The following is a 7,643-nucleotide window of genomic DNA, read 5'->3' on the forward strand; positions in this document are numbered from 1 at the left end:
CACGGCTCACGGGCCCAGCCGCTCCGCGGCACGTGGGATCTTCCCGCACCGGGGCGCGAACCCGCGTCCCCTGCATCGGCAGGCGGACCCTCCACCGCTGCGCCACCAGGGAAGCCCTCCGTGAAGCCTCTGAATTCAACCTCCACCTGGCCCACCGGCTCTGACCTGACGTTGGCTGTGCTCTCCCGCTCTTTGGTTGAGAGCGTTCCACGTGACAACAAGCAGCTATGAACCCCGCCAGCACGCGCACATGAATTTATCCTTAACAAATCAAGACAGCATCTTTGTTCCCTTGAAAACGGTCTTGCGCAGATGGCCAGAATACTTTATCTATTGAATCTGCAGGCAATCTGTGAATGTGTGTGTGGTCTCTTGTAACCAATCTTAGGGTCCGTGGCTGGTTTGGGTGGGAAGGAGCCCGTGAGCATATGCCCAGTGGTGTGTGTTGAAGTTCAGAGAGGGATGGTCTTGGACCTACCGTGTGTCCCACGTGTAGACGGAGCCACTGGAGATGCAATTTGTGATTTGCTGTATTTGCTTCCCAGTCCCCTCTCTCCTGAGTCAGAGTCACTTCCTTAGGTTAAGGTGGTGTCTCTGGACCTCCCCCGACCCTCCCCACCCTATGAATGACTGGGACAGGTAACCCATTAACCCCTTGACATCCACCCACTTAGACATCAGCGGAGATGAGCTGCTTAATCGGTCGGCTGGATATCGAGGAGGTGGCACCCAGGAAATGTCAGTTTTGATGAGTGAGAGAGTTGGAAAGGATGTGGGGCACGGAGGACCTAGGAGGGTCGGCTGGGATGCGGCTCAGAGCAGGAGCTACAGTGGGGGCAGCAGGAGAAACTTTGAAGTGAAAGGAGGAGGCTCCCCAGGTGGAAGTAGCCAGAAATAGAGGTGTAAAGACACAGAGGTCCAGCCTTCTTCGATATCTGACCAGGAACCAGCAAGAATACAGAATCATAATGCTGGGCTCACCAATATCAACACTTTCCTAGAGAGAAAACAACAACAACAACCCTTCTTTCGTGGCCCCAACAGGGAACTGTCCAGCTGTGTGATGAAGGATCTTTCTAAAACATAAATCAGACAGTGTCACTCCCCTCCAATGGCTTCTACTGCTCTTAGACTCAGATACACTCCTGACAATGGTCCACAAGACCCCATGAGATCTGCCCCGCCTGCCTCTTCCACTTCATTCTGTACCTCTTTCACCTCCCTAGGCCCCAGCTGTCGGGCCTCCTGTTGTTCCTCTAACACATCAATCTCCGCCCTGCCTCAGGGCCTTTGCACTGGCTGTTCCCTCTGCCAAGGATGCTCTTTCCCCAGACCTTTGCGTGACCACCTCCTTCCCAGTATTCAGATTTCTCCTGACATGTCACCACCTCAAAGAAGCCTGCCCTGTGCACCCAAGCTAAAGTAGCCAGCCAGTCCCTTTCTCACCCATCATTCTGCTCAATCATCTGCATCACTTTTCACCACCTGAGATAGTCTTGCTTTTTAACTTGTTTATATCTTTACCATCCATCTCTCTCCTTACTATAAGAGCCACTAGGAATTCTGCCTCCCTAAAACTGTGCCTGGCATACAGTAGGTGCTCAATGAATATCGGTTGACCAAATGAACAAGGTTGGGATTCTTACTCCCAAGTGAGGAAGTCCATTGCATCTTGGGAAACTTATGTTTGTTAGAACTGACCAGAGATTGTCAGGAAAGGTTTCATTTCACATACCAGGGCCAATTAATTGGCAGGGCTGCCTGGAGCACTGGGTTGAAGAAAAGTTTGAAGTCACATTTGACCTCTGTAGGAGAGAGTGACAGCCGTGATTGATTAGTAATGTCTGCCATGGTCCTAATGGCAGGACTAGTGGTATGTGTGCCACATATCAGCCACATCCAGATTAGACTAGAAGCCTCCTTGAAAGGAGGTAGGGCCTTCTTATTCTCCTTTGCAGTCCCCCAGTATCTGGCACATGCTAGGTGCTTGGTCATGACTGATGCTGGCTGGCCTGCCAACAGGGATCATTCAGCTTTGAGGCCCAGGCCCCTGAAGGGATAGGAGAAAACATCTAAGCCAATGGTTTTCATTTTTTTTTTTTAACCTGCAGTGTTCTTTCTTCAAAGGACGTCTTACGTAAAGCCTGTTATATATTAACAGACAAAAGTAAAGCTGCTTTGGCTGAAGCTGGGTTTGGAGCTCAGAACCCCACCTGCCTGCATCCTCACCACCAGAGGGAATCCTGAGACACCCTTCAAGAACGTAGTGGTTCCCCAGAACCCAGTCTGAGAACCCTGGATGAGAAAACCTAGGTCCAGGGAGAGAAAGTGACTTACCCAAGGTCACACAGCAACTCGGAGCTGACGACGGAGTATCAGCCTCAGGACTCCCAGTTCAGTGCTCTGTCTGCCACGTCTCCAGGGTCTCCCATGGGGGCAGGTGCCCTCAGCTCTAGGCTGGCCTTGAAGCCAGGATAGGACACTCTCCACCTCCGTTGGGGGCCGGGGGTAGACACCTGAGCGGCCACCCCAGCCCAGACCCTGGGAGAGGAGCATCGCCCCTCCTGGCATCGGCACCAAGCAGCTGGCTTCTGCTTTGTTTATCTTGCCTCTGGAGCCCCAGGGCGCAGCGTCAGAAAACAGCTCCCTCTCCCTGACTGTGCTTTATTAATTAAAGCATTTCCTCTCTTTGGTAGCAGCAGCTTCGAAAGAGCTCAGTGAATGTTTAATTCATCGGTTCAGAGCTTGTCCCCCCATCACCTCCTTCCTTCAAAGTGCTTTCCCGGGAAACCCTCGGGGCACGAGGGCTGTTTCCCTGCTTCTCCTCGGAGCTGCCTTTGCCACCGCGCTGCTGCTCCCTAGGTGAAGGTGATCAGTTATTCGGCTCGAGAAATCTGTAAGGAGTGATCAAGGCCGGGTGCAAGCCCACGCTCTCCTCCTTGAGGTGGTTTAAAAGGCCGCGATGTGTCGAATTACTACATGAGTATTTAATGATTATCTTCCTCAGCCATTTAGAGGCGAAAAATGAGGGTATTGATTACGCAGTGATGTTGATTAGAGGCCGTAGCTCCTCAAGGGGTGTGTGTGTGTGTGTGTGTGTGTGTGTGTGAGTGTGTGTGTGTGTGTGAGTGTGTGTGTGTGTGTGTGTGTGTGTGTGGTGCTGTCTCTGGGAGGAGGCTGGGGGAGAAGCATCTGGCAGACATTCCCTCCCCCCACCCCCGCCCCGTCCTCTTCACAGCTGTGGTTGGTAGAACAGAAGGGTCCTGTCGCCCAGGGTCTGACTGAAGGCTCCTCTCCGGCGGGGCCACACGGGACGCGAGTAGGGGCGGCTGTCTTCGGTGGGAGCTTCCCCGTCCCCAGCGATGGGCTTGTCTGTCCACCCGCACACGCACGGAGGCCCGCACCCCACCCCCATTTCCTGAGCTCTCCAAAGATCCCATGTGAGCTTGGTGGTTGGATGTATATGAACCCTCCTGAGACCGCGGGAAGTGAGCCCCTCTTCCTCCCGCCTGTTAGGCTTGAGAAGGGGAGAGATGTGTGTGGCCAGCCCTCTCCTCCTTTGGCCCCGCCTCGAGCCCCCAGAGGCTGTGGCGGCCTCCATGCACGACCCCTTCCATGGGTGGGTCCCAGGGTTCTGTCCAATTTCTCTTTCTCTTCCTTCCAGGGAAGCACAGCAGAATGTGGGAACATCACAGCCGACCGAATTTATAATAAGAACTACATGCTGTGCAAACATGGGAACTTAGGGTATCAGGAGCAGACTGCCTGGGCCACGCCTCACCAAGGACAGGGACACAGCAGGGGCCTTCACCCTGGTGTTGGGACCCCCTGAATCGGTGGGCCTGGCCCATAGTCCCACGGGCTCCCCAATCACTACATGTGATCCACCCACTGGCTGGGTGGTCCACCCAGCAGATAGCCTGGCAGGGCGGCCCTGCCACCTTTGAAACACTGGGAATATTTATTCGACACATGGTCATTTACTGAACACTTGGCACACAGAGGTGCTGTGTCGGCTGGAAGCATTAGCTCACTGAATCCTGGCCCAGCTCTAGGAGGTAGGCCATTTCGTGGATGAACACACCAAGGCAAGTTGAGAATACGTAACGGCTCAGCCTCACTCAGCATCAGGAGGTAAGTGTGGGTTTGTACCCGGGCCTGATCCCACACCCACACCACTAACAGAGCTTGCTTCATCACATCTGGCAGGGCAGCTCTGCATCAACTCCAGCCAAACAGGGTGAGACCCAGGCTGGTCATTCCCGGGCGGCATCACGCCGAGTCAGAGCGCGCAGATCTGGGGGCAGATCCCGGGCATCTCACCTAACGCCTGTGCGGCCCTGGGCGGGATACTGAACGTCTTTCCTTCTGCCTCAGTTTCCTTGTCAGTAAAGTGAAGATAATGACAGGGCTTACCTCCTAAGGTTGTTGTGAAGATTCCTTTATGGAGACAATAAATATTCATGGAGCGCCTGATGTACTTCCTGCCTTCATCCTGGGGTGGGAGATAGACAACACACATACCAGGCGAGTTCATGCTGTGGTATATTTAAAGGACACGGGAAAGAAGAGCAGGACAAAGAGCCCCCGGAGGGTGGGAGGAAGGTGTGCGCGTGCGTGTGTATACGCGCATGCGTGCACGCGCGCACCCCATGCACCATGGAGCAGCGGGTTGCGGGATTAATGGGGGACGCGGGTCAGGGCAGGCTGCATGGAGAAGGGGATGGAGCAAAGTGGGCCAAGCAGGTGTCCAGGGAAGGAGCGTTCCCACCAGAGGGAGCGGCCAGCACAACGCCGCAGGGGCACACTTGCTGTTGGCTGAAGGTGGAGGGGGTCAGATTGGGGGTAACAGAGGCAGGGGGAGGGCGCGGCACGGGACATGAGGGAAGACCCCGTGGCGTCTCAGGGGTCTTCGTAAGGACTCTGCCTTTCCTCCGGGTGGAACGGGGACCGGTGAGAAATCCAGGCGAAGCACTGAGCACAGGGCCTGGCACAGGTAGTGCCCACTAAATAGAAGGTATTCTTTGTTATTCCTTAAAAATAATTCTCTTTTTTGGTAATGGGGCTGAGTGGGGTCCTGGTGTGGCCTCGGAGAGAGGCTCCCCCTTGTTCCTGGAAATAAATCACCTAATTAGATGCTCGCCCCATTGCAAGGGAGTTTCTTTTCCTGTCTGTACGATGGAGACCCGCTCCTTTGTCTGGCTTCCTACAGGGAATGTGTGGATTCAGCAAATTGAGGGGGGGGCTTCGGGCAGGAGGGTGTGACAAGGAGGGGAAAGGGAGGAAAGAGAGAAAGAGGAGAAGAGGGGAAAGAAGAGGAAAGAGGGAGCGAGGAGGAGGGGAGGAGATAGGAGGAAGGGGAAGGAAGAGGGGGAGGAGGAAGGGAGCCCCAGAGCAGGGTCAGAATGTCGTTCAGGCCCCCTCAGCCAGGGGGATCCCCAAATGGCTCCCTCCCAGTGAGGCCCTGCCAGAGTCTCAAAGAGGTGGTTATTTTGGGTGATTGGGAGCTTGAAAAGCAGGAAATTGAGTGGTGATTAAGGTGGTAAAAAGTTGACACCAAATATCATTACCCCTAGAACATGCAAATGATCCCATCTTTACCTGGGATTTGCCATGCAAATACCAATTAGCAGAGAAAGTATTTGCCTTGATGGTGGGGGGGTTGGTTCTCGTTCCAATGCCTCCCTCACCGCCACAGAGGGTAAACACACAGGAGGGGCACAGTGTCGAGGTGGAGGAGGGGCCATCCTTGAACGCCACCAGCGGACGAGAGGGGATCCACAGGGAGACCGCTAATCTTGTGAAAGCCTGCCAGAAAGTCTGGCCTAGGCCAACCCACCACAGCCTCTGGCTCTTTCAGGCCTCAGGGGCTGCTAGAAGCTTCTTGAACCAGTCCCTGGGGCAGCTGGTCTCTGCCCCGCCTATGTCCCAGCTGGGAGCAGAGCTGTGCAGTCTTGCAGCCTGGGCATCCTCACGCCATCCAAAACTCCTTTTCTGTGGCTGGGAGCCACGTAGCTGACGATGCCCTGCAGAGGAGGGGTCTGCGATGAGCCATGCAGGGTGGTTTTGAGGCTGTGGGCCCAGAGCGCTGGCACTGCTGCGTCTTAGGGTTAGACCTCTGAAGGGTCCAGGGCAGAAGGCTGAGAGTCCTTGGGTAGGAGCCTCTGGCATTTCCTTCTCTTGGCCAGATATTTACTCCCTGCTCCCAGTGCAGCTGGTGCCGCGGAGGTACCATTGCTCATGCTGAGATGAACATGGCACAGTGTCTGCCCTCAAAGAACTTCTGGTCCCATCAGGCAGGTAGAAGTAACTGTCGCCAGGGACTGCAGACGATGAGGTGTAAGGAGAGCGGTGCCAACAGGAGCATCCCAGGCTGTCCGCAGAGATGAACTTGCCTTTTGCTGTGACGGCATGAGAAGGTGGTACTGAGTCTGGGCTGAGCCTTGAAGGAGGAGTAAGAGAAGCGGGGAAGGGAGGGAGGGAGTTCTTGGTAGGAAGAGTGGCAAAGCCAAGATCTGAAGGTTGGAAAATGCATGCTGTGCTCTAGGGTCAGTCAGCCTGCCATCCGTCCTATCAAACCACCCATTCAACCCAACACAGCGACACCCAACCCAACACCAACTACCTCTCCACACACCACCCAACCCACCAAGCTAACCAACTCATCCAAGCCACCAACTTACCCACCCTCAAATCCATCAACTCACCACCCAGCCTCCCTACCCATAGCTCAATCCACTTCACTATAATGAACGCACTTACCCACCCGCTACCCAACCCACCTGCTACCCGATGGCTGGACTTCTTTAAAAGAGGGTGATTATATGTGGGTTGTTGTGAGGAGTTGATGTCGCCTTGGGCTAAGGCACATCAAAGGCTTGGCCCAGTGTCTGGATTTAACAAGCACTCTGCATATGGCGGCACTTACTATTTAGGTTGATATGATCTATTCCAAAGCCAATAGGACCCACTAGACAGGGGAGCACTGGGATTGAGCTGAGATGGAGAAAGTTTAACCTGCAGGGTGTTATAAGTGGGATCAGAGGGGGGCCGAGCCTGGAGCTGGGCGCGCAGTAGGCCTTTTGTGCGCTCCTCCATCCGCCTCAGAGGGGGATCCATTTGGGAAGCTGGGCACCCCAGAGTTTGTCAGCAGGGAATTTGTTCTTATTTAGTCTCAATCCTCATGTCTGAAGCTTCTGCCCATGGTTGCAGCCCCAGCAAGCTGGCCCAGGCAGGGTGGCAGGGGACGGGCTGCAGAGCTGGAGATCTTGTTGCCCTCTGGAGTCCCCAACTGACCCATCCCCTCATCTGCCCTCCATCCCACCAGGCTCCTGCAGAGCGAAAAGAAGGCTTCCTGCAGCCCACATCCATCCAGAAGCTTCCAATGGCTTCCATACAGCCACCTCCAGAAATGCTTTTGATCATCTAAATCCAGGGTGTATTAATTCTCCAAATCCCTTAAATTCTCAGGGATTTTCTCTGATGTCTAATGGACGTCCCTTCCCCAGCTTCGTGGAGCATCCTGGGGCCACTCAGGGCCCAGGACATGGATGAACTTGAGAGGAGCTTCTCAGGCAGGAACCTGGCCGCCGCAGCCACCCCTCACCTCCCACTCCTACGCTGGGCCCAGCTGGGCAGTGCGG

This window comes from Physeter macrocephalus, chromosome 3, assembly GCF_002837175.3.
Source record: "Physeter macrocephalus isolate SW-GA chromosome 3, ASM283717v5, whole genome shotgun sequence".
Lineage (NCBI taxonomy): Eukaryota > Metazoa > Chordata > Mammalia > Artiodactyla > Physeteridae > Physeter > Physeter macrocephalus.